This window comes from Cariama cristata, unplaced genomic scaffold (genome assembly GCF_000690535.1).
Source record: "Cariama cristata isolate BGI_N322 unplaced genomic scaffold, ASM69053v1 scaffold3862, whole genome shotgun sequence".
In the NCBI taxonomy this organism is placed as follows: domain Eukaryota; kingdom Metazoa; phylum Chordata; class Aves; order Cariamiformes; family Cariamidae; genus Cariama; species Cariama cristata.
In genome coordinates this window covers 130135-157173 of record NW_009605625.1, presented here as the reverse complement: position 1 = coordinate 157173, position 27039 = coordinate 130135, and the positions used below count along the sequence as shown (strand labels likewise).

The window sequence follows — 27039 nt, the reverse complement described above, 5'->3', positions numbered from 1 at the left end:
AGATATTAAAGCACCACAGCAGAAACTTTTTATTTTGACACAGGAACACAGAAAACACTGGTAGGAAAGCGAGAGAACCGTTAACACCTCTTTCAGAGAACCATCTGCACAGCAGCAAAAATTGCAATAGGTTTTGCTTCAAAACTTCATAGGATTGTCAACGTACTTGCATTCAGGGCAGCATGTTTATTTCCCACAGCAATGTCTTTCACAGAGTCTCCTCCCACAAACAAGGAATGATGGATGAGCACCATCTCAGAGGGCCGGTCAGCTAAGTCAGCATGAAATCAGGAAAGCAGATGGAAAAAGAGGCATGCAAAGACACGTGTGATGTGTCTGAGGTATCACGGCAGGTACATTTCAGTTTTCTGATCTGCTAGCCACTGCTTTAGTGACTGGACTATTTGCCTGCCTAGGAGCTGTAGGTGGACAGAATAATCATTGCTTTAGATCAATCAAAATTATGTAAACACTTCATTTCCTTTGAAGAGGAAAAGGGAATACCTGTATAGCATGATCCTCATTTAATAAATAACCAGAAAAGGAAAACAAAATAATTCAACTTTCTCTCCATATGGTAAAAAGGACTGTCATCTTCTCACAGTGTAATCCACAACGCTATTTGCATTGACCTCTTCACATCAGCTTTAAAGAAAACAACTTTAGTAGGTCCCTTGATGGTAGTGGATACTCTGCAAATCAGATTAATAAAAGCTTTGGGACAGCTCAGTTTCTCTTGGTAAATACCACCTGAAATATTTAATTTTTCCTCTCCTATTCTTAATATATCAGTGTCCAGCATAGCAAGGCGATACATTCCACTTAAATGGTTCCATTTGCAAGTCATTTTTCTTCCCAGTTATTATTTTATGCACCTTCCAAAGTTTTGACAAGATTTTATTAACATGTTCCTTTTGAACCTTTTTGCTTCTTGAACGTGCATGGAAGGCTGGATTTTGGGCAACTGCTGTGTAAGTCCTTGACATTAATTGTGCTTTAGGGATATGACCTGCTGGGCAGGACAATGGCAGCAACTTTATTTTTCCTTTCCAGGGTTGAACATCCTAGCCAATGACGCAGAAATACCCGACTGGCTGATGAAACTCCTCTTGTGGGGAGGAGATGTCTTAACTTCTATCTTTCATATAAGCTTTCTTGGAACATTGGGGTTTCCCTGCTGATTTGAGAGGTCGCCATAAATCACCAACTCCTGTTTCTTCATGACTGCACAAGCTTACAGGATTCACAGTAGTAGCAGCTTCACAGAAAGGTAAAAGGAATATCTAAAATAAGTAATTGATAGTTCTGGTTCTCCTAGCCTAGTCACTGATTTCACAGATCTTCAGCTTTCATTAAGCAGCCCAGCTGAAAACAACAAGCTTCCTCATATGGAAAGGCACTATTTAAGTGAATAAGGATTTCTGAGATTAGACAGAATTTATAGAGGTTCTCCTCCTGACTTTAGTGGATGTTTGCTGTACATAATGAATTCAAGGTCTCACCTTTCTTTGTTTGAAACGTACATAGCACTGTAGTGTCAGTTACATCTGACAGAGATGTAACAACCGAACTTCATTTATTGGTAAAAATCACCCCCCACCCCCAAATGCCACGTAGATTGACCTATGACCTAACATGCAATATTAGCATAAGGACCTGCTATCTACTATGCACTTTTTGGAAAGTATTATTAATATGTCTAAGTAGAGATATGATCAGACTTACGATAATTTTTTGCCATCTCTCCACTTTTAAACATCTCAATATTTATTGGACAGAATTTTAGTGAGGATGCTTATGCTGAGACATTCAACAGTCCAGTGAGTATTTAAAATATTTATACAGTAATTTTCTGTATTAATATAAAATAGCATTGGAAGTTTCTCTTTACTTTAAAACATACACTGCATTGAAGGAGACAGCTACAAAATACTAAAAAACCCCTAGTATTCGACAAATGGTCCCACCAATTTTTATGCATTTGGATGTATCGACTCTTGCCTACCATTTCAAAGAGTAAGCAATCACCATCTTAGAAATACAACTTAAACGGCATTAAATTTCTACAGGATCAACTTAGCAATGATCAAACAATGCAGATAGAGTTGCTAAGAACAATTTTTTCCTCAACTCCTACCAGGAAAGAATGTTTAGATTAATGATTACTTGAGAATCCATCACTGCTGGTTCTTTTATTTTTTTCTGGTACTCACGATTGTTGGCATTTACAATTACCGCAATCAAATCAGGTATGAAAAAAACAAACATGCTAAAAATTACAAACAAAGTAAGCGATAGTTCTGTTTTGCTTTGAGGAAGGCGACGAAACACAGTTGCTTTGAATGGATCTACATGAACAGTCCAAAAAAAACCCGCAAAGGCAAGCCAGAGGATAGAAAAATCTTTGAACAAGCTCCACATTCAAACCTTTATTTCCACAAGTACAGCCCAGGACAACCAATGAGAAATCTGTGTACAAGCAGTAGCTATATGCTTTCACTACAGCAAGTGCCAGGAATGTGCTTCCCCCCACATCAGACTAATAAAGGCCCTTGACCTACCAATTTCTAGGCATTTCCTTTAAGAGTTCATATTGTACCAGACTCCAGGCTGAGAATGAGAGGAAAGGGGGAGATACAGCTCCAGGTTTATTTGTCATTACTGAATGGCTTACTGGTTTTAACAGAGGGGAAAAGCTTTGTTTAAATTTCCACTGAAAGTAATTAATGGTTATTGACTGGCAAATGAAGAACAGGTGACACTCTGAATTAGAAGATAAATGATCTCATGTTCTAGCGTGATAATGGGTTAGTAATTGCTACAAAGCCTCAGCCTAGTGCGTCCCATCATAATGCTAGATCATGTCCAGAACACAAAGGCCTCTGTGTGAGAGGTATTCAGCCGTTCACCTCCCGATACAGCTGCAGAGTGATTTGCTCCATTTATTCTCTGATGGACTGCACAACTGAGGCAAAAGTTCACCCATTCTCACCTTCCTGTTCACATGCTGAACCACATGACCCATGACATGGCTGAACTGGGATAAAAACATTGCCCAGCTTTGGCTCTTGGCTATCTTTTAACCATTGCAAGGTCATAGATTTTAGGAATTTTTCTGGTGCAGGAATGGAGAATCGTGGATTTTCCTGTATTTCTTTGTAATGACTTTTTTGGATGGGCTGACAGTAAGTAAAGAAACTACTTGTGTTCAGTTCTGCCATCCTCTCCCCAATTTTTGGCTCGATCCAGTTAACAAAACATGGGCAAATGGTGAAAAGGAGGAGAAAACTACTATGGAAACAATTGAAGCTTCGGCTCTCTTAGAATAAGGCTGTTCCTTTAATGGCAAATGAAACAAAACATATTTTTCATATTTGAACTCTTTTGGCTCTGGTCTAGTGACTCACAAAGTCTAAAGGCAGTACTGTTATTTACATTTTAAAACAGAAACCTAACCGGAGAGAGATACGTAGCAAGTCTAGCAAGCGGACACACTTTTACAATTATGTGGACTAGGCTATCTGTTCTGCATGCCTGAACTACAGCCTCTGCCAAAATCTTTCCTCTTTCATCTTTCCCCTCTTCCTTTTTCCATATATAAACCCCTGCCAGTAATAAGCACCATTTTCAAGCAACATATCCAAAACATGAACCAGTCTTCTCCTCTGCCCAAATTTCTTTGCTTACATAGTGTTTGTATCTGGGTTAGTGAAGGGGAAAACCCAAGCTGGACTAACACAACGCCCATATAGGTACATTCTCTGCATGCCACTGCCGTTATGGTTATGATGTATCTGCTTGTCTTGAGCATCTGGGGTATGTTGTAGATGTGTTTCACCATTAACTTCCAGTCCAGCATCCCAGTGACAAAACATTTATTAACTGGGCTGTCGTCCATGGATAACAAAGACTCAGTAGTTGAGGTTATGTTTAACTCTATACATTTGATACTTTTCTTTCACTGTCTTCTCTAGCACTGTGCATTGTTAAAACGGGCTCGTAATCAGCTATCTGCCTATTTAAGAGAAAAAAAGAAATACAAACCCAACTTTCTGAGACTTTAAAGTACAACCCATGATTTCTGTTCTAGAAATAAAAGGTGATTTTTTAAGAGAATGAGTAAAGCTTTTTCTTTCCTCCGATGCAAGACGCAAAACACTATGACTGAACAGACACACAATGTGATAAATGGAAAATGTTCCTGTTGGCACTAATTACTATTGCCCTGCACTGCTACAGAGCATTTTTTTCCAAGCCTTATACTGTCAAAAAAATATTTCGTACATATTTCTAGGTATTATGCGAAGAACTTCTGACTTCTTTGTATTTGCCACACACGCACACACAAAAAATCAAACCAAATCAGTAATGTTTACTTTAGGAGATGGAACAGATAGTTGTAGCCTGATGCAGGGTGCATTGTCCATGTGTTTTAGAGACAAAGAAGCAGAGACTGGTGAATGTCTAGCTCTACTTACTTATCACTTGCGGAGGGCATGGGTTACCTCAAGGCTGTCAACAATTAGGGAGCAATTTCTGACTGAGTCAGAAAACATTACCACCCAGAGAGTCCCAAGAGTACATTATCGCCATTTATAGAAATTCTGTCTTTACAGTATTCCATACTCTATTGTCTAGAAGTGGGCAGAAGAATTCAGTGGGTTGGATGTGGTACTCTCTAGTGATCCCAAACCTAGCTATCCTGCTGGGGTCACCACTGAGAAGGAGAATTGAGCATTTGGGGCCAAAGCATGATGAGCCTTTCCAGGGATAAGGCAGCAAAGGAGAACCTTCTCTCCATATGGTGAACACAAAGGCCTGGCATGACTGCTGTTCCTGCATGCATCATGAGGGACTCTTCCCTTTGTGCCACAAAAGACAGGGCTATTTTATCACCTCCCTCTCTGCATTGTCCCAACTCAATTGCATTGGCATGGAAAGAAGCTGCTCAGCATCTTCTGCGCTGTGCGACATGGGGAGATGTCATGCCCACGCATTTCCTGCCTGCCTGGATGTGAAGCAGTTCCAGATGCCATCACTCGGCTCCTCCTGACACAACCCAGCTGACTGGCTGTGGTTTCTAAAGCTGCTACAGAAATGATCACAACTGATGATTGTGCCTTAGAAAAAAGTGAGACTGGGGACATCAACTCAGAGCACTGAACCCAAACTGACTTCCAGTTTATCTATTTATTTACGTTTGGAGGGGCAGGGAAGGAAGAAGAGGTGCTATGCTGGCTGAGTCACCCGCATCTGATTGACTTCTGTGACTGTTAAAAGCATAGGTGTGTACTGGGTGTACCTGATAGGCATGACAGTGTTATACAAGGCATTATGTAAAGAGACCGTGATACATGCATACAATACACAACAGAGGGAAAAAACCTCTCCTTACACATGATCTGCACACAATAGGGGCATAGCACACATGGCCAAAAAACACTAATGAAGCTCAAATGCAGCAAAAAGTTCTGGTGATCAGAGTAAAGCATAAGCTGCCTCTGCCTGAAAGCCAACACAAAAGCATTGGGCATGATCCCATGCTCCCTGCCACAACAGGAGTTCAGTCTAAGTAATGACTATTGCTTTAGTACTTGTTTCTGACGATGTCATAAGGCAAGGCAAGCACGGCAGGGAGGCTTTTACCAAAGAAAACCACAGGGATGTGCTGCCAGGCATGCTGATACTCTGAAGAAGCCAGTGACAGCAGGACTATGGGAGTATGCATGATCAATGTATTCCTATGCTTTTTTCCCTAAAATACAATCCTTCTTGCTCAGTTACTTAAAGAGTAAGGGTGCACACCCAATAAGTAAGAACCTTACTATGCTGTTACAGTCGTATTTAAAAGGCAAACTGAAGTTCATGACTGAGGTCATTGTCTATCATTGCAACAAGAGTGACACTTCTTTAGCTCAACCCTCTCTCAAAACCTACAGCAAAAGAGGTTCTGCTCAAGACGTGCAGGACACACACCTCTTTTCCCTGAAGAGTCCTCATCCTGTTTCTCAGATCACCAAAAGTCACAGTTAGTGCAAGATCTCTTGCTCAAGGAACCTTCATTCATGGAAAAACCCTTCTGAACACCATTTAAGTATCTATCAGATCTCATCAGTTTAAATACATTTTGATATGCCTCTTCCTTAACAGTGTAATGCTGAACATAAGGACTCCAATGTCTGTGTACAAAGCTTTTCCTTTAGCGTTGTCTTTTCTACTCATGCAGAGGAGATACTGAGTACTTATGACATGGCAGCTGCTTCCATTCAGGAGAGTGATGTTTGCAAACCGTGGACAGTTACATCACCAACAGAAAAGATATAAAACGAGAACAGATTTGAGATGAAAACACTTTCCTCTGAGAGGAAAAACACATAATTTGATAAAAAACAATGGAAACTTAATTTAAGAATCCCAAGAAAGTAAACAGACAGCAAAAATCACTTTTACTGATATATATATTAGAAGTCTCCTAGGGTATAGTTACAGAGATAATATGTTGCAACTCATTTTATAAACTTTCTCACAGATTTTCCAAGTTACAGTTGAGAAATTGCGACAGAAGCAATTTAGTCAAATCCTATGGTTTGAGTGTAGATATGAACTTGTTCAGAGCTGAACTGTGTTCCGATCCATGACTTTTTTCTTTCAAGTTAAAAGAGTACAGTTGATATATTTAAAGATAATAATCCAACAATGATAAAGTTACTAAGATAATAAAGTACCTGATAATCTTTGTGGACCATCTTGAATGAAAACAATATCAATGTCTTCTGAAACAAAAGCCCTCACATCTGTAGGAAACACTAGGAAACACTGTCTAACTTTTCTCTTGTAAGCAGATAGGCCAATCATTTTACAGATCTCAGGGAGGACTCGTGAAACTTTAGTAGGCAGTTTTATTAATAAAAACCACAAGAATTATAATCCAGATAAACCTTAAAGGTCAACCTTCCCTGTTAACGCAACATGATGTTTCTCACATGCACCTCAGTTGAACACAAAGTTCTCATTGTGTTATCAAAAACTAGTTGACTGCTTCTTCTTTTTTTTTTTTTTTCCTTGTGTCACTGAGTGTCAAAATATTGTTCTTTCAATACATGGAAGTATTTGTATACAGTTTTATAACTGATCTTTAGCTGCTAGCTGGAGGCAAAAAAGAAACAGTAAAGCTGCTTGTTGGGAAACCTTACCAACAATGAAAATTAATATAGTCCTTTTAGACTGCCAAAAAAATTTGAACAGATTTTTAGGTCCACAATGGTTTGCTTATTCTTCAAATGGTTTAAATTGCAAGTGACATGTGTGACACAAAGCAATTCAAATGAAAAGATACAGAAAGGATGGATATATGCTCTGTTTCTTTCATTTTAATTTTGGAGGATATTGTCGCAATTGTTAACAAAGGGGTGCCTTAAATTCTGTTTAAGAAAAAAGGGAAAGAAAGTCAAAGCTAAACAGAGAAAAATAAAAAAAAATTCAATTACAGAAAGTACATGTGAGTTTTAACCACTTAGATTTGAATTACGTAGACAAGACTATAGAACAAATACATGTTTCCCAGGCTCCACCTAGCAGACAATTCTGAAAGATATTTGACCCACTTCCCCCTCCCTTTTTCTCCCTTCCAGAATTAATTTTCCCTGCTATTTTTATATGAATGAAAGACAAAATACCTCTTCACAAAGAAGCAGACTCCCATTTGACAGGATTACTCACCGCTAAAGTAAAGGGTTGTACCCAGGTTGCGGTGAGGGCAGAGAAGTCTTAGGGACCCATGCCAGGAAGGACTGGTTGGGGCCATGATCTAACCACAAGAAAACAGACTAGGCTTTCAAGTCAAGTACTGGCATGTTTACTGGAGCAAAAGGATCAGCCCCAAAACAACGATCACAATGTAGATATTGATTACAAAATGTTTACAGTGCAACATTTGACTATAAAAAGATCCTGGTTCGTGCTTCTGACACCTGTTTGCCTCCTATTTCTTTCCTGGATTGCTGAGACGCCTACAGATAAGTGCAAGCTGATGTACTCCTTTTGACGGGGGTCAGAGGCGCAGCACGATCTATGGATCAAAGTACTACTGATCTCCACACAATCAAAAATACCATGATTCAGACAATTACTTTCTCTCTCCGAATCTTCCTTTCCTTCCCTCCCATTTGTGAACATTACCTTTTCAGCTTGCTACTGTCTCCATTCAAGGTTTGTAGGTCTGCAGGGATCTGAGCAATGCTTATCCAGAAAAGGGCCCTGACTCAGGTTAAACCACTAGTAGTACTGCAAACAAAAGTGCTAAGAGCAGCAGAGAATTGCCAGAGCACAGGCAGATAGGCTCAGAGATAATAAATCAGTACTTCATAATGTTTATACATGTTTGGGAGTATAACTGGGAAGGAAGAAGAGCAAGCCTTTAAGACAGTAAAGGTAACAAAGCAAGAGCACCGAGATAAATTTTATGAACAGTGACTTTTTTTTTTAAAGGAATACAGGGAGATAGAGTGAGTTAATAACACAAAATTAACCTGAATTCTATTTTATAATTTACATTTCCCCCCTAAATTTCCAGAATTCTTGCTTCATGCTTTTGAATGCTAAGGCATTTTCTCCTCAGACTGCTACCAGTTTCCAAAAGATGTTACACTCCTGAATAATAATCTAAAACGATTGACTTGAAATGTTAATTTGCTCACCCTGAGGAAAACATTTACTATTCACTGGGTTCTTATAAAATTAGAGTTATCTTTGTCTGAATAATCTGTGTAAATAAAGAGTGTGCTACCTATAACACATCATTGAGACTTCAAGTTCTGATTTTATTCCAGTTTTCAGTCCACTGGAGTGGGAAGAAAAAAAGATTTTCACCGTTAAGTCATTGTTACTTATGAGGCAGTGGTAAAAATACACAGCGAGTGCTGTTTTACTGACCATAAAAAGCAAGAAGTCACCTGAAAAAATATCAAGATGTTAAAGTAATCTTGTTCCTGGTTCCGTGGAATTTTTCTTTTCCTTTACCAGAACATTTCAGGTGACAACATTTTGGAATTTGATGCTAAATTCTCTTGGTTGAGTACAGACAGAGACAAGAGCACAACCTTGATGCCTCGAGGATACGGTAATGCAATACAGAGGGATTTATTTTCTTTTTTATTTTTACCTCATGTCACAAGTTCAATTTTAGGCCAACAGTACCCAAAACGGCCACCATGTGATACAGCAGCTTATGCTAAGAGTCCGGCAGCGTTAACCCAAGCCCTAGGACAGAGGAATCTGCCTCACAGGTTCGCTGCCACAGCGTTAGCATGACTGTTGCTCTGACCAAGTTCTTCTGTGCTCAGGGTCAGATACCAGCTCATGGTCTATGCCATCTCAAATCAGGGCATGGGAATTTCAGCTAGAAAAAGTCAAGGGTAAAACAATCCCAGAAACCAAAAGACGTATTTTAGAAGTCTGGCTGTGCAGCGCAGATGTGAAAAGGCAACAGGAAGATTTCTTTTGAGCATGCTCAAAATTACATTTGGAGGGCACTTTGAATTGACCTTCCCTTGGCTTGTTCTGGTCATTCTGATTCCACCGTCATTAGCAATTACTACTTCTGCAACGGCAGTTAGTCGCTCTGAATCCTAAGTCAGGGAAAGTGAAGGGTCTGCATTAAAACCATAGATACAGCTGCTCTCCGTAGGCTAGTGTCAAAATGGAATAGAAAATTTTATTCAGTTTGTTCCCAGCAATAAATACAGTCCTGGCATCCTGGATAAATCCTTCACATAACAGCATGTGTTCTTTTATGCACCCTGGGAGCGATTCTATTTAAAGCCATGGAATTGTGGGTGTGAGACTGTAAGCACATCCACTTACCCAAAACAAAATTAAAACCTGTATTATATTAGAGTCAGGAGAGCTGTTACGAAAAATGCAAACCATATGAAGTTTTAAGTATACTTATGTTTTTTATCTGTCTCTGTGTAGCATATACAGTTGACTTTCACTGCCTGAGATGAAGTGCTGACATGTGTTTTACCATATTATTACAGAATACCCCAGTAGCATTATCACACTTCAACTTTTGCTTGCAATAAATCTTCATGCACGTCAGAAGTCATCGCTCATATCACATCCAGACAAAGCAAGCGCCTTCCCTCCCCAATGGACACGAAGGAGACTCTACACACACAAGGTATTCTGCCATCAAGGCTGGGATAACCCCCGCAGGCCAGACACCGGGAGCAATGTTCCCACAAGCATTACTTGGCGAGGGCCAGAGGTCTGTTCTCAGGCAAATAACAGTGGCACAGGCATGAGTCATTGCAGAAAGCAACGGATTTATCACCACAACAACATTATCATCCCTTATATGCCGGTTTCCATGTGCAAGTCTCTTTTCATTCCTTTTTTTTTTTTTTCTCAGAGATTTATAAGTCAACTGCTGAAACATACTTTGCATGAACACAATTCTCTGCTCTGTATATTTTTTTTTAACAGCTATACCATAAACCATATTCTAGTTTCATGGGTCCAGGTTTAGGTCCAACCTGTTTATTGGTTTCAGTTTGGTCAAAGCAAATGATGAGCAGACACCGTCTCCAGTGTCCTGATTTCAGCAGTGACAATGACTCTCTATGGCCTTGACTAAAGCATTTAATCTTGCCTCCTAAATTTTGCTGTCTGTGAAGCTGGAGTCATAATATTTAGGCAACTAGAGTGCTGTAAGAAAGTTAAGGGTAGCACAGACATATCATGATGAAGTGCATTATTTGTTAACAGAATCAGATGCCTTTGTCTGCACTTCTACAATGAAAAAAATTATTTTCCCTCTAAAAGGTGGGAATTCAAACATTCCTCCTTAATACTGACTAGCTCTAGACTAATTAAAAAATGAATTAAAGGAGCAAAGAAACTCAAGGATGAGGGTGCACGGAAATGATTGTTAGATTATACATTCCAAAACTCAACGAAATAGACATTTCTTGAGATACTGCACATTTCCGTTGTGATGCAAGAGATAAGTGAGATAACTACTCAGGCAATCAAGATACTAATAAGCAAGCTACAGTGGTTTCTTGGTGGCTTTTTCTCTCTTGCCTTCAGCAAATTTAATTTTTTCCCTTTTGCACAATAATTGAGGGAAACCTGGAAATAAACTCTTCGAATCTTTTCCCATAGAAATGAGCTTCATCCTGCAAACCGTGCCTGATTCTGTCCTCACATGAGATTAATTTCATGAATTTCTGCAGCCTGACTGTCAACGTAAAAGAGAGGAAATTGACGCCTGTAGTTCATGTTAGTGTCAGTAGCTCTCTGACTCTGCAGTATTTTCTGCACCGAACTCAAGAGGTGCTTGTAAACCCAGGTATGAAACAAACTGTTGCATCAAATGCTGAAACAATAACTAAACTTATTATTAAACCTCCTCACTTAGTATTCTTCCCCTTTGCAGCACAAAGAAAAAGACCAAAGTATGAGACCATGTGGGAAGGAAAGGAAATAAAACCATCTAGCTGCACATCCCAGAGAAGCATCTAAAGCCTCAGACCTCCCTTGAATCCTGCTCTCTCTAGCTGCCACCTCTCCTCAGTCCCCACGCTGACCCCCTGAATCAAGCCAGATGGGACTGATGGAGACATGTCAAGGAAGTGCTGAAAAGGTGACTTGGGTCTCTGGCAGCTAGTCTGGAGCTCGTTTCTATGCGAAATCTCTGGGGGCTGCTGCTTTGCAATTTCTCAGGAATGTTTAATTCTCCTCATCCCTTTGCAGAGTCTCTCTGGAGAGGTCACGGAGGCCTGTGACATCCCTGGAGGGCACTGCCTAACTAAATTAGCATGAGATAACTTTGGACTCTCTTCCAAACAAGAAAATACAAGGGAGAGAATTTCATTAAAAGCAGAAGACTAGGTGATCCAAGTTAATCCCAGCCCAGAGCTGCTGCAGAAATGTTCTCTGTTTATATTTTGACTTTACTCTCTGTTACAGAGTTCACTGACTATAATGGAAGCTGTGTTAAGTGCACAACTTGACCTCAGTTGACCAAATCTTAGTTTCATAATAAAGACAAAAAGTGTGCTTGGCGGCTCTAAAAGGTTTGGTTAGTTGATGGTTTGCCTGTTTGTGTGTGACTACATAAAGCGCTAAGTGGCAAAAGATAAACACTGATGTACATCACTCTTTATATGAGCTTTTTAATCAGGAAATATGAACTTTTTAATATGCAACACTACTATAATTCATATGTATATGTGTGTAGGCTTAGTATTTGTTAGCAAAGCAAATATGACCAAGTCCCAAACTTGCGTGTCTGTTTTTTTTTTTTTTTCCAGACTTGTGTACAGAAAGTTTTGTTTAGGTTCCCACAGTGGATGAAGGAAAAAAAAATCTAACTCAGGAGGTAAAAAGAAAAAGACAACTTAGAGAGAGGGAACACTGACATCTGCACACACTTCTGCAATAGTGTGTTTCCCGTGTAACTCAAGGACAGGGTAAGACACAAAGGTAGCTCAACACTCCCAGCAATATCCCACTTTGTCTTCCAGCAATGAGAATCGCAAATACTACACCAAATAGGTCCAAAACTAGGATTCGATTCTCTGTATACAAACAGGATTGGGAGCGAATTAGAAATTTTTCACTTGGGCTGAGGTTATAATGGTTGACTTTAGGGAAACAGGAGGTGAAATAAAAACGTGCTGAAAACAACTCACTGCCCGAGCTTGATCTATTGGAAAAACTGGGTTCATGAGACCCAGGAATTCACAGTTCAAAGTATTATTAAATATATTGGTAGTAATAAACCGAGACCACCTAACTTAGCGCAATATGAATGAAAACCTTATTATTCTTATAACCCTGAGATTAGAAAGTGAAATCTTACTTTATTAAATGCTGTTTATAAGCCAGTCCTGCATAACAGCATGTTTTGGATATATTGGGACAAATATTCCTCCTTCTGAGAGGACAAGAAGGAAAAGGTACAAAAGTTCATGCAGTTCACATTAAGGACAACCCAATGTGCTCTCTCTCTTCAGGAAGGAAATATTAGCATGGCCTCTTAGATACAACTCTGAAGGCAACGATCTGCTGGGAAACATGACTTCAAGTTGACAGATCTTGGGGCACCAACAGGCTAAACTAAGCTTCTTACTCCTGTCACAATTGTCTTCTTTTCAGAGAAGGATCGCAGCCTTGCCATGGCTGCCACTGAGTTTGTACATGCACAGTTAAAAATCAAAGAAAATTTTTTCTTTTCCAGAAGAACTGAGTGTCTGTTTAGTAGGTGTTTTTTTCTAGTCTTCCTCAGAAAAACAAAGAGATACACCAAAGGAGAAAGTTATTCCAGTCTGGGAGAGAGACTGGAGAAAATGCATGAAAATCAACTCTTCCTTCCACAGTGAATACTCCTTCCCCCTCCCTAAAACTTGTTTCATCACCAAAATCATACCCTGAAATCAGGCATGTGGGTCCAAATCCTGCCCCTCTGGAGTCAGTCAAATCTTTGCTATAGACTTCTGTGAGGATGGAATTTCATTCCAAATGTAGGAGCCTCTCACGGCCAAAGGCGAAAAAAGAAGGGTGTCTTCCACACAGGCTCTGCTTTTCTACTTTTGTGCCCCTTGGGAAGCTGGTGCAATTAGATCTGTATTACTATATTCTGGAAGGGCATATTTGGCACTGCATCTGAGTTTATGTACTTTAAAAAGTTTATGTACTTAAAAAACAGAGGGAAATTTTAAATATAAGTTTCTTTCAAACACCAGACTTTATATATAAACAGTTCAGATCTGCTGTAGTCTGGTAAATGAATAATTAGAAAAAAAAATGCATGTGAAATATATGATAAACTGGCAGAGAAAGACTGCTAAGTAAGATTCTTCCTCCTTTTTAATGCCAAAACAAGAGATTACAATTCATATTTGCATCCAAAAAATAATCAAACTAACTTCAAATATTTGAATGAGAACCACAAGGAAGGAGACCTAAATTTGTAGCTATAGGCTTTTGTTTTTATTGTCGGGCTTCCTGGAAAGGTGCAAATAGGAAAATGAATCCAAACAAACGAAATGTGTGATCTCAATGAATCTGCTTATAACTGCATTAAATGCACCCTTTGTCAGATTAAAAGTTCTTTCTTTTATCTACCTAAATTCAGGTCCTGAATACAAGCCCACATTAGGGTTTAATGGAACTGAACTGATCTACCTTGCAATTTCATCCAGGCTGATTTTCCTGGACCAGACCCATCAGTGTACTGCACTGTGAGGAACAACGTGCATGGTCAGTGATTGACTCTTGGAGTTCTTACTATAAACAGTGAATTTTCTTGCTTTTATTTTGATCTGAAGATAGTTCAGCTTGTGTTCTGCTTCCTTAAAAACCTAATTTCTTCTTCGCGAGTTTTAATAGTATACATTAGTCTGTGTTGCCCTAAATTATCAGCAATGGTATTTTGAAATATTTACCAAATAATCTGTTTTGTCTCCTGAGAAAGCAGCAAAGTGATGGTGAAGAAAATGCTTACATTTTCAAATACAGCATGCACAGAAATACACACATGCACACTGTGTATCCATCCTCATACACCATATGCATATCCTGGTATGTCAATTAGTCTTTAATAGGCTTTCAGATATTTCTGGGTAAAAGTACCACAGAAACCTAAATAATTCATCATATCTGAGCTTTTATATGCCTTACCAGAACAGACCTAGATAGTGAGGAAGGATTTTGTCTTTATGTCGCAGGGCAAGAAAGGAAGATGCCTTTTTTACAACTCCCCCAGCAATACAATGCCTGGAGGAGCAACAGGAAAGAAACCATGGTGACCTCTCTGAACTTGTGGAAGCAGCTGGCAGCTCAGCAGGAGGAGCATTGCTGATGGACTGTAGTACCTACCGCTGGAAGAAGCCTTTAAGCCAGTTGTCTATCTGTCTCTCTCTTTTTTTTTCACATCCTCTACCCTTAAATTAAACAAATAGAAGAGCGAGAGTGGACTTTCAGAAACCTCAGGAGTCAGCTTGTTATTAGACTGGATAAAGAAGTTGCCAAGTAAAGTTTCCAGTTATCCATACAAACTCAAAACAATATAATTGTTGTATTGAGCAAGCAACATGTAACTTTAAGATGTGATTTATGTATTATTTCAATCTTCTCAAACTCTTAGTCTTTTGGTATAATAATGTTCTTGCTGTCTGAATTTAAACTTCTAAAAAAATATTTGAACTTCTAAAAAATATGTGAAGTTGGCAGATGCGAAACAAACCTATGTCTCACATGTAGAGAAAAATATCACACAAACGGAAAATGCTGACTTTTCTAATTCTAGTTTTAAAGGTACTTTTCAAAGTCTTCTAGCCAGTTATCACAACGGAGTTCAGCAACAACTTATTTCCCCTGCCTTTGAGAAAATGAAGTTATTAAAAGAAGAGGAAGCAAAATAAGCAGAGACAGTGAAAGGAATTTTTATTTTTTAAGATTATAAGTGTGAGAATATCAGAGAAAACAGAACACAGCTGGCATCCTGATCCTGAATACTTTAATACACACTTTTAACCTTAGGCATCAGAAGGGTCTCATGACAATATACATGGAGGAAATACATACATGTTCTTGTTGCACCAACACCACACAGAAATGCCACATGGCATGGAATCATGACAACCCGTCAGTTAAGGTTTCTTTTTGTTTCCCTTGTTGTGAAACCAATGTAAATGTATCATCTTAAGACTCTGTTAAAGAGCTTTAAAAGTGAAAGCACTTGTACTTGTGATGGGTTAAGAGCACACAACGAATCTGCTATCCTGGCTCAGCTACACAAGGCAACTCACTAAGCCACAATAACTTGTACATGTAACTCACTCCTAAGTGCCTTTTTTTTGATTTTTTTTACAGCCCAAACTCTAGGAGAATCAAGCGCAGGCCCTGGTTTTGCAAATACTTCAAAACACAGGGTGTACACCAAACGAGGCTCTGGCCAGAAGCTTCATCAAATTCAGACATTTAAAGAAGTTTAGGCTCTGCAGTTAAATGAAAGACTTGATATGGGGCTCAAAGCAAAAGGCAGAAGAAAAGGGAGGGGGAGGAGAGAAGGAGAACATTTTCTGGCATCTGACCCAGGTTTAAAACTGTGTTTCATTTTCTTAAACAAAACCAAAACACTCCTCCAACTTTGGGAAATCCCTAGGAAAACAACAGAAAACGTTGTTTCAGAAGGCAATTATCGTTGCTAAAATGACACATCATTTATGAATGGAAGTACTTAGAAGAGAGTAAACTAACTTTTAAGGACAATAGCAAACACTACTGTAAGAAAAAGAAGAGCCAAACCCATTATTTCCAACAGTGACAAGGAAATACTTATATCTTAACTGTGCAAAAATCTTAATAAAAACACAGAATGATTGATTTAATCAGTAAATGAAAATCTAGACTGATGAGAAAATTCCTAAGAGTAGTAGGGGTAGTAGTAACAATAATGATAGTGATATAGCCACATGTTACAGGCATACATTATTCAGCTTCAAAAGGATGCCTCTGTCTATCAGTTGTATAAGTCAAGAATTTTATAGTTATCCTGTTAAATGATATCTGCAAAAGCATAGAACTCAACAACTGAAGATGTCCTATGCAAAACTCCTGTTGTTAATTAGTAAATTTACAAATGCTAATGTATCCAGTTTAATAGCATCCCAATAGTACTGATATAGAAATCAAAATAGTAGCCACTAAAAATCAGTGAGTGCACAAACCACACTTAAGACTGTATATTGTAATGAAAAACCCATTCTTTAGTATCTGGTAAAACTAATGTGTTTATTTATCGTTAAGGTCGATTTAAGGTTTTCCATGCTGTCACTTTTAAGCACTCCAGTTTGAAAGCAAGAGGATAAATACTTCAAACTTCCCCCCGAGTCACCTTTACTGTACAGTCAACTAAGTTCACAATAGAAAACTTTTCCTCTCCTCTTACCTATTTAGTGTAAAACAGACACATCTCACCAGATTTTTAGTTTTGTTTACTGATGAAACAAGGCTCACGCATTTTATACGCACAGAGTTGTGTGTCTACTAACTTCTGCTTTCCTACTGGCTTATTTCACTCAAAATTTGGCAAAGGGACAGCAGTACCAAAAATATTAAATGACTGCAAGTCTTGCTGAAATAGGAGTTGTCAAGGGGAGAGATACCCTGTCAGATCACTGAGGGAATGGCCAAGCCTGAATGTAACTCCTACTAGGTATCAGGGAATGCACAGAGGAAGGAGGTGTTACAAAGGCTCAGAATGCATGGGAAACTTCAAGCAGAGATCGCAGCTCATTAAATACCTGAGACCCAACCATGCGTTATAAAACAAATGTCTTGCCTACAGAACTACATCTTCAAAAAATGAAGTTCAGACTTGCCAGCTTTGGAGAAAGATTTACTGTGCAGGAACAGAGTCTTTAGTTCTTTGTTTCACTTTTTAAACACTGTTGGCTTGCGTAACAGCTAACATAATAATTATAAACAGACAGGCTGAGGTTTGCTCAACACACCTGAGCATTAGTATGAAATTTTGCGTGAGTTTCCCCACCAGCTGCTCCTACCCTACCAAGGCAAGTGCATGGCATGCTGGCAGGGAAACCCTTTGCCCCTTCCAGTCAGCTGGATACTGCAGCACTGATGTCTCAAAGAGCAGATTAACCTGGTTGAGGCTGAGGGCAGATCACAGCTGGTCTGGAGGGCCACCACAACAGCAAATTGCTTCCTGCCAGAAGCAAGGGTTAAACCAGGAAACATGTTGCTGTCTTATCATTGCAGTGCATGCCCAGGTCTGCTGACAGCATCTGCTTGCTTGTCCCTAATTCCAGGCAATCAATGGTGTAGCTCCAAATATGACACCAGGTGGGCACCTAGCTCTCCGCTTTTCCAAATGGATTGACATATAGAAGTTAGTTTGATCAAGGACAAGAGAAAATATAAACAACAAAACGCAGGTAGTTCAAACTGTTTTTCATTTCCTAGCACTCTCTGATGAAATTGGTTCAGAGACACTGCTTCCCTTGCACTCCCCATCTCAGCCCAGATGTCAGTGACAACAGTCCGACAGGTTGTACCCATGCCTCCGACTGTGGCACCTTCGTTGGACGACAGAAGCCTATAACGTCCTTCAGTCACGAGGGGAGAATAAATATCTGCCAAAGTCCCAAACAAGCTGTCATCAAGGCACTTGTCTTGGATCAGCCCTGGTCTTACCAGCAGGCATTGCTGCTCACCTGGAACACAAATTCTTTGTACATATGCCAAGACATTTCATCTCTTAATTGAAGCAAAAACATCCATATATGCAGGTCTCTAAAGGAAGCCGTTCTTTCCTTGTACAATCCCAACATACTCCTTTCTAAACACATCTTCAGTCATGACTCAGACCTGGGAATGCCAATGAGGAAGAAGAAGGATGCACTGCAGCACAAACGTTTACTAATCCAGCCAGATTACTGTGGGCTATTGGGCAGGCGGTTAGAGAGGGAGAAACATTGGAAAGTATATCCCATCTTTGGGGTAACAGAAAGCTGCCAGATCTTTTATTTTGTATCACATTGTGGTATCTACCAAAATCCCTTTGAAAATATTTACAATTAGATACTATATAATATTTTATCATACATCAACAATGTGAACAGAAAGTATTTATAGCTATTTGGAACAGTAAGTTATAATAGCACTATGAAAAGCATTAAACCATCATCTTCCCATAATCATTTCACAAGTAGGATCACAAGTATTTTTTGTCAGATGTTGCCTGTGTGTGTTCAGTTTGCAATTTCATGCCATTAGAAGCATACGAATGTTCTTGCCACTTGGTAAATACTATGTAAATTTGTTCCTATGATTACAGCACTTGCTAAAATGAGCATAATAATTAGGAGGCAATCCTTACTTTATGAATTTTCCGTGGTAGGTTTGATGCTTCAAGATAAACCTCCAGTTCATCAAAATAGCTGTGCATGTGCTTAATTTTAAACATACTCTTACTCCACCACAATTAATCAAAAGGCTTAAGTACATGCTTGTTGCTTGAAGGGGTTTAAATCTGTTGACTTTAATTAGATTTATGTCCAGACTGAAGTTCTTCCCTGAACTGAGACCTGTGAAGTACAGTGCTTTGAAAGAGGAAATACTGAATGAAAACCAAGAGCCTATTCCGATTATCGTTTTAACATGAAATAATATATATTTTTACATGCTTCATATGCATTAGCTGTTTAAGACCTACATCATCATCCATAAAGAGGACAGTAAATGCTTTTACTTTATTTTATGTTATCCAACTCCACTGCAAAAATCTCACACATATCAAGCCTCATGAATAGCAATACAAATTACAAAAAGCAAACTCTTTTCTTTGTGAATTAGTCCTAGGAGAAGAGACAGAAAGGCTATTATAAATAAAATAATCATATGCTTCTTATGCAATTATTTGTGGCATTTCAGGACAATGTCTTTATGGACACATGCATGTATTTTAAATGATTTAGAGGCAATTTTTCTAAACAATTTTCTTTTAAAAATACCTTCTAAATACCAATCAGTAAAACAATCTCCATAAGAGAATTAGATACTAATCATAATTTGAAATCAGACAGACAGGAAATTGCCACACCCTACATTAGTGAACGCATCCAGGTCCCATGGTAGTCTTTACAGTGAATTTAGATTGTCTATGGGAAATGAAATCATGTGCCAAAGGTCAAGTAAACCCAGAATTAAAATTCACAGTAACGTCTCCCAGTCGCATTCATAATCCTGCTTATTACCTCTTACATCATCATAAAGCGTTCTCCAGAATTAAACGACCCACTGCTGTGCTATGTACACCACTGACATGTTATGGGCTGCCTAAGTTCTACTCCAAAGGCCAAATATCACCCACTCAGTTTTAAAAATTGTGCTCAGGGTCATTGTCTATGTGGTGGTCAAACTCTGGGATACTGCGTACCTTGAAATTATCTGCTAATTCCCAGGTTTGTTTTATCGCAAGTCTTCTAATTCTCCTTTAGATATTATATTCTATACTATGACGACAGCAACTACAATCTACATGCTATTATGGAAATAAAGAGTGGCTCTTCAATTCCCAGAAAGTTATCACTGCAATTACTTGTTGTGGTGTTTCTGGATAGTGTCTTCATGGACACATGCATGTATTTTAAATGGTTTGGCTTTAACTTTTCTTTTACATGGATTTGTAATACCTACCATCTCTCCAAAGTTCATATTCAGTGGTCTCAATTCCCTCCACTGTTATTTGCAAGAATGGGAATTAGAAACTTTGATGACCTGGTGAAATCACTCACTCAAGAAATTAAACCAAACAATAAAACTAAGTAGCCTAAATTTTGTTTAGCAGAAATGTGGCACCTGCAATCCATTACTGAAAGAACAACTCAGTACCATAAAATATAGTGATCAGGTTTTCAGATAGTGTAAAAGATGTTAGCAGAGAATGAAAATAGAGTAAGTTTATTTTCTTCTGGCTTCTAACTTCATTTAGATTTTGTAGTTGGCAGCATGTCATGACCAACAGGCTTCCGGCAGGAGATCATTATTTTAAAACATTAACTCCCATGTTAATGTTTGATTTTGCTAATGTTTAAATTGGGATAGATTTCTGAGCAGGAGAATGGAGGGGAAAAAGGATCACACACAATGCTTGCTCTGCAGTAAAAGTAGTCAGAAGTGGGTTACAGAAAAAAATTAAAAAATAAAATTAAAAACCCCAAACACTCAAACCTGATTTCTTCCTTCCTTTGTAAGAGGTATTGCTTGCTTAACACTAATTACTGACATTACACTCAACCTCAGTTTTAAAACACACTTAAAACATACCTACTGAAACTAACATAATGTAACAGACATAATACAATTCACGCAGGTAATTGCCAAATCCAAGGTGCAGGAAAGACAGGAAAATACAAAGAAAGAATTTAGCAATAACAGAAGCAACTTATCAGGCGGGGCAGCCTTTGCTAGATTTGTGCTGTCCCACTATTTGAGTGAGGGCTCCTGCAGAGTGTCAGGCTGGAAGGTGTGTGTCGTCAGAGATGCAGTGCTCTGGAAGAGACCTAAACCTCAGCCCCTGACTATGGGAAGTCACCAAGGATCCCCTCATGCTTTTCATAAAAAAAAAAAAAAAGAGGTATCAGCTCCTAGTCAAGTAGTACCTGGGTTAAATAATTGGCAAGCTGGCATGGGGAGTGTGGGAGTGCAAAGACAGAGATGAATCACAAATAAAGGCAGAGTGCACAAACAGAAATTCTTGCCTCTTGGGTTACCCTGAAACTTAGCTCCATAAAATAGCTGGTGATCTCATATAAGTTCACTACCGTACTCTTCAAAATAAGAGACTAAATATTTAAAGAACCTCTACTGATTTTAGAGACAAGAAGGCACCAAGGGTCTTTGAAATATCAGCACTAACTCTGAGTTGGACACCTCAGGCACCAGAGTACACAGGACCCACTGTATGTAGTTCCCTACTGTGCCACCCACTCCTGCAGCCACACTTATTCCCCCCCCCCCCCCCCTTGTAGTTCTGACTCTATTGCATATATTTCACTCTGTCTTGATAGCCTTGTGTAATACTACTGTGTCGTGGCTCAAAATTCAGCTCACACCTCATCTAGTTTCCACGTTTTTTCATAACAGGAAATGCGATTCATACATATCTTCAATTACATGTATCAATGTAAATCATTAAGCTGTTGCAATAGCAAAGCCTGGGTATCAAAACTTTTCCAAAAATTCAGGGTGGTTTTATAGAAGAAAAGATTTCATGACATGATTTTCCAGTGACACTCCATGGGCACTTGAAGAAGACCACGTGTCCAAAATTAACAGCCAGCTACCAGCAATTGTGTACTTTTGTTCTCTGCAAGGAGAACTTTGATCAGAATTTCATACTTCTTGTTACATAAAAAAGGCACCCTGCAGAGAGACACTAAATTTAGATACAAACGAGGCTTCATCCAAGTTTCAGACGGCTGATGTTGCTGAAGCACCCTTACGGGCACTCTAACAAAAAACTGTACAAAAAAGCAAATTAGAAGTACTTTACAAACGAGGCTTCATCCAAGTTTCAGACTTGGATGTTGCTGAAGCACCCTTATGGGCACTCTAACAAAAAACTGTACAAAATAGCAAATTAGAAGTACTCCCGAGACGACACGGATTATTCCCATTAGTTTAGTCAGCGTGATGCAAAACACACAAAACTTATGTTACACTGAAAGGAAGAAGTATATTTTTCTTTCTTAGCATCTAAAAGTAATAACACGGATTTTAATTCCAGTTGTGCACTTGCAAAATGAGGTGACTGATTGTTCATTTTACAAATCAGTGAGAAATTACAAAGATAAAAATAAAAAAAAAAGAGATCAGATAAATGCAGAATACTGTCATTTTTGAGGACTTTAATTGCCAGAGGTATAACATTAACAAGCTGTCTCTACTGTAAAATAATTGGTTTGCATAAGCGCATTTTGTTAACTAGTCAGTAGCTCAATTATTACTTTGTTGTCTTGGGTCTAAATAATGGAAGTAGAAGTGTAACTTAAAACAAGAAATGTCTGTCAAGCAAGAAAGCTCAAGATACCTTTTAATAACATACCAGAGAGCTGCTTTACACTGTGCTGCTGCTTCTTTTGAACTTCTAGATAATATCAGCTGAGGAACATTATACTGTTCTATGTACATTTCCCTCATCACCATAGTATCTGAAAAGCTTCCAGTAGTTCATTAAGCAACATGACTAACCTCCCTCATTTGTGGTTTCTCCATTCTCTCTCTCATCCTCTCCCCAAGGGAAGAGCTCTCTGTGTGTATGTGTGTGCAGTGTTTTGGTTCATTGTGCTGATTTGGTTTTTTTTTCATTTTAAATTTTATTATGTGCATGGTACTCTGCATTTATAACAAAGAGATACATGGTTTTATCTCACTTAATTTCTGGCTTTGCTACTTGCATGTTACCGAGTGTAACCTGCATTCCTTGCCCTACCTCTTTGTTTCAGTACATGCTAGCCTGCTACTCTTCCGTACGCCTAAAGGACATACAGCAAGTTGATGCAAAGTACAAAAAAGATCAGCTAAGTCAGAGGAAGAGAGTGGAAGGCTGGGAGAAAGGTCTCATAAATTATGCAGGCCATAACTGCACAGCTGCTGAAAGATCTTGCGTTTTGTAAGATGAACGACTACAAAAAAAAATTTCTGTGCTATTAAAATGGAGAGTGAGCATACAGAAGTCCCTAAGAAGGGTGCATACGGAATTGCAAAATTTGTCTACTGTGCATGAGGTGCATACATAGGGTTTCTCTTGCCATTATACAACTGCGTGAATGGAGCTGGCTTTTCACATAGAAAATGCAGATATGAAAAACTTAAAAAAAACTAAGCGTGCCTCTTCCCTTCCATTACGCTAACATATGGGGAGCATAACTTCACGAGGTCAACATATCCCTGTGCAAGAAGAGATGACATCTTGGTAGCACATGTGTCTTTTTTTTTTTAAAGCCCAGACTGAAAGACATTATGCTAGGTAAAGTATTTAAGTTAGACATAGACTGCTGTAAGTATTGTGGAAAGCTATTTCAACTTTTATGCATTCATCAATTTGGTATCAAAACACTAGGGACAGTCTCAGTTCCCCTAGTCAACATTCCTGGTAGCACCAGATCTCTCAATTCAAGTTCATACGCAAGTCCAGCTGTAATAAGCAATATACAAATGTCCTCTATTTCTGCAATGCTTTTCTCAGTACACCTTGAAATGGTTCAAGAAAAAGCAATATCTGTTATTATTTTATTGATAGGGAAAGTGAAAGAAAAACAAGAGGACTCATTCAAAGTCAGTCAATAGGTCAGAGCTGAGGCCAGAGTGAAACTTCAAGGCTTGTACACCCCAATATAACAGCCTGTTCCCAAAGCAACATAGTGACACAAAAGTCTGTACTAACCCTAGAGAATCTGCTTTACAATGAAGGGAAAAATTACACTAATGTTTGGCAGTGTATACACAAAATCAGCTTAATTTCTTTATTTTCTTTTCTTCCTAAAGACAAACTTCTGTCCACGTTATTGGATATCTAGCCCAGCATTATTTGCTATTTGATTTCTGTCATTCAGGTCCGTTGCAAGTCTGTTGAGACCCTATCCTCTCACATAGGAGACAGCTAATAAATGACCGAATCTTTCATCGTATGTTGTGGACACTGCTGGAAGACTTTACTACCCCAAAACTTAAAAAAACAGGAAAGCCAGAGTAAAGGCTAGTACGCCTTAATACGAAAAAGACTGGGAACAGGGCTAAAATCTCTGGCTGACAACTGTGAGACTCTGAATGAAATCTTCAGGATTTGCCTGCTGCTTTCAGACAGCAATGCGTCCAGAAACGACGCACAGAGCTGGGTGTCAGCTGTCATTGCAAGGGTCTCATTGAATGTTAAAATACTCCCTGCATCAAGCAAATGCAATTTCTGGCATAAAACCAGCCACTCAAGGGCCGGCTCAATTCCCCCTCAGCTTACCACTGCCAGTGAGAGAAGACGGGGAGGAAAAGTAGGGGCCAATTTTTTCCCCTCACAGTGGCTTTCTTGCTTGGGACTCGGCAAATTGCAGTACTGATGTCAACAAGTGCCGCAATAAACTCAAACTCAAAAAACAAGCCAACAACATCATTCTGATGTCGCTTACTTCAGAAGAACATGCAGAAACGGCATGTTTCTAGACAAGTTTCTTAATTGCTTAGGGATTTTTGGCTAAGCCTTCTGATAATTTGGCTTGCTTTTCACCTTGAAACAGTTTTGCCTCTGAGATACTCTCCTGGTCATAATTTGTTTTGTCAAGCTACTTTTTTTTTTTTTTTAAACACGTTTTCTTGGCCAAAATTTTTTTCTTTATGGTTTTAAGCTGCTGACAATTACCTGAGAACATAAGTGTGGGTAAAATTTAAGATAGCTTCTTCTTAGGACAAATACAGAGTTTGATATTCAGCAAGTATAATGCAGACTTCCACAGTTGTCTTGGGTCCTTAGAAATCTTTTCTATGTTTCTTTTGGTTTTTTTATCAATATAGACATCATTATTTTTCCTACAATGCTTATAACATCTCAGCCACTTACACTTTCTTTTCGTTTGCACACACTGTAGAGCATAGGCCAGTCCTGTCCTCTTATTTATGGACCAGACTTTTGCACCTAATGGAAAATAAAGCACTGCCTCCACTAAAGATATCAGGAAAGGATGTTACAAAAATGACAAAGAAAGTACAAGCCCAAACAATTGAGTGGGAAATGTGTGTTGCTATAAAGCAATACAATGACAGATGCAAAAGCAATTGTTTTCACAAGCAAGGAGGCAGAGAAAGGCCCAAAGTATCCTGACTAGTAGGGGTTATTCTGTGTGGATTTTTTTTTTTTTTAATTTTTTTTTAAAGAAATAGTAAGTTAAATATTGTCCAGACATTTGCTGGCTTAAGTTTAAGGGCCTGTGTGCAGAGTATTCACACTGGGACTCCACTCTCTTCTCTCAATAACATTATTACAACTATTGAGTCGTGCTGCCACTGGGAAAATACGAACTTTTCAACAAAGAAAAATAAATTGCATTTGTGTTCTCACTTCAACTCCCAGTTTTTTGCTGGAGTGGTGCCAGACCAATGTTTCAAGGTGCTGACTATCTCCTTCTAGCAAAACAGAACAGATGGGACAGGGAGCTAGGCTGGGGCTCAGCAGCTAGATGCAAACAGATTTCAGTCCCATATCAGAGCAAGGCTCTTTTCTCCCCTTACCCTCTCCACTTGGAGTACCTTGGACTTCAGAGTACATACATCTAAACACAGCAGCTAGGAGGGAACCATGACACATTTGGTTCGTGCATTGCACTATGTGCTGCTGCTTTGGTTTGGACATAGCGGGGAAAAATGAGTTTCACTTCCCTCCTTTGCCACCTGCAACCTCAGGAAAGTCCCTCCACCACTCTCAGATGTAGCTTCCCTCCAATGCAACAGGAATAATCCCCTCTTCCTGGGATGCAGTTGCATACCAAAGGGTCCGGGATGGCCTGACACTAATACTTCAAAGGCCATGTAAATCAGGTTGGCACTACAATTTGTGCCTGTGTGCATGCACTTCATGTCAGTGGACCACGCCACTCTGCCAGCTTTTACAAGGTGGGCAACAACAAGCACATTCATAAAAATAACCCTAGTGTGTATCCACGCAAACAATTCACAGAAGCTAATTAAATAAAACACGGGATTTGGTGGTCATGAGCAGTGGAGGGAGGGAGGGCATGAAACACGAGCCTAATCGGAATTGGGGAGCTGGGGTGAAGAGGGTTACAATTCACATTTGCAGAACACTTTTTGAATACCAAAAGCTTTCCTCTTTATAAAACAAAAACTTTGTTCACTTCAGTTCACTCACCATGAATAATGAACTGGGGAATTAAAAGCTTTAAACCTGTTAAAGAAGTAATATTAACTTCGGTATAAATATAGCTGAAATAATCCAGACAGTTTTATGACCTTACACCCCCAAATGAAGGTGAAATGCAGAATTCTTTCCCCAGGAATAGTGGTAAACACAGCTAACAGATGGAAGAGCTGAATGGAAATTTCAATAAAGTAGGCCACAAAGAAGCATTTGTAAGTGTAGGGGTGCTCACTTAAAAAAAAAGGGGGGAGGGGGGAAGAAGGCTAAAAAATGGAACTTTGTTTTATTTTGATAGAGTGCCAAAACAGTACTGCATTCCTTAAAGAGCAGAATAAAGGATTGAGTTAGACTGGCCTTCTCAACACCTCAGCAAAAGCCCCCATGGGTCTCATTTTGCTAGGATGACTATTTATATGACAGGTAAGGGAATAATTTTGTTGGATTCAGTTACACTAGGCCTCCATGACCTCTGGGTCAAAAGAGCAAATGCAAAAGTGACAATGTGGATAATTGCCTGTTTAGGATAATGGAATACTGATTGAGGGTCAATTATTATAACACCTGAAAGATAAATGAGCTGA

The 27039-nt window shown here is 39.0% G+C and overlaps 1 protein-coding gene across 1 annotated transcript in view; it reads right to left on the bottom strand.

The window, feature by feature from the left end:
• Window positions 1-27039, bottom strand: part of GMDS (GDP-mannose 4,6-dehydratase) — a gene marked incomplete at its 5' end in the record, with an annotated part of 229923 nt that overhangs the window by 83273 nt on the left and 119611 nt on the right. The window lies entirely within an intron of this gene.